Here is a 344-nt window from a genome sequence, read left to right as displayed (position 1 = left end):
AAGGCGGGTCTTTGGAGACGACGTATTGAAATTCCTTTACCAAAGGATAATACGGATCCAAGAGGTTTTGTAGGATCGACGATTCACTTCGTGCGTTAAGCACTCGTTTGGTGTCCTCCAAGACAGCTTCATCCAGAAGCGATGACGAGTTCATCTCCTCGCCCGGTCGTACAATGACCACTTCGACCAAATCACCTGCCTTCAAGGCACTGCCGAACTCCTCAAGGGACATCTCGTCCAGCTCAAGAAGAGTATCCACTGCAAGCATAGCCTCGAGGCGGACGTCGCCATCTTCCTCCCCCGTCACACCGCTGAGGAGGGTGTATAACTGTGCACCGTCGTCG

The sequence above is a fragment of the Plasmopara halstedii genome, assembly GCF_900000015.1.
Source record: "Plasmopara halstedii genome assembly, contig: Scaffold_2386, whole genome shotgun sequence".
Taxonomy (NCBI): Eukaryota; Oomycota; class Peronosporomycetes; order Peronosporales; family Peronosporaceae; genus Plasmopara; species Plasmopara halstedii.
Note: the sequence above shows the minus strand (reverse complement) of the source record.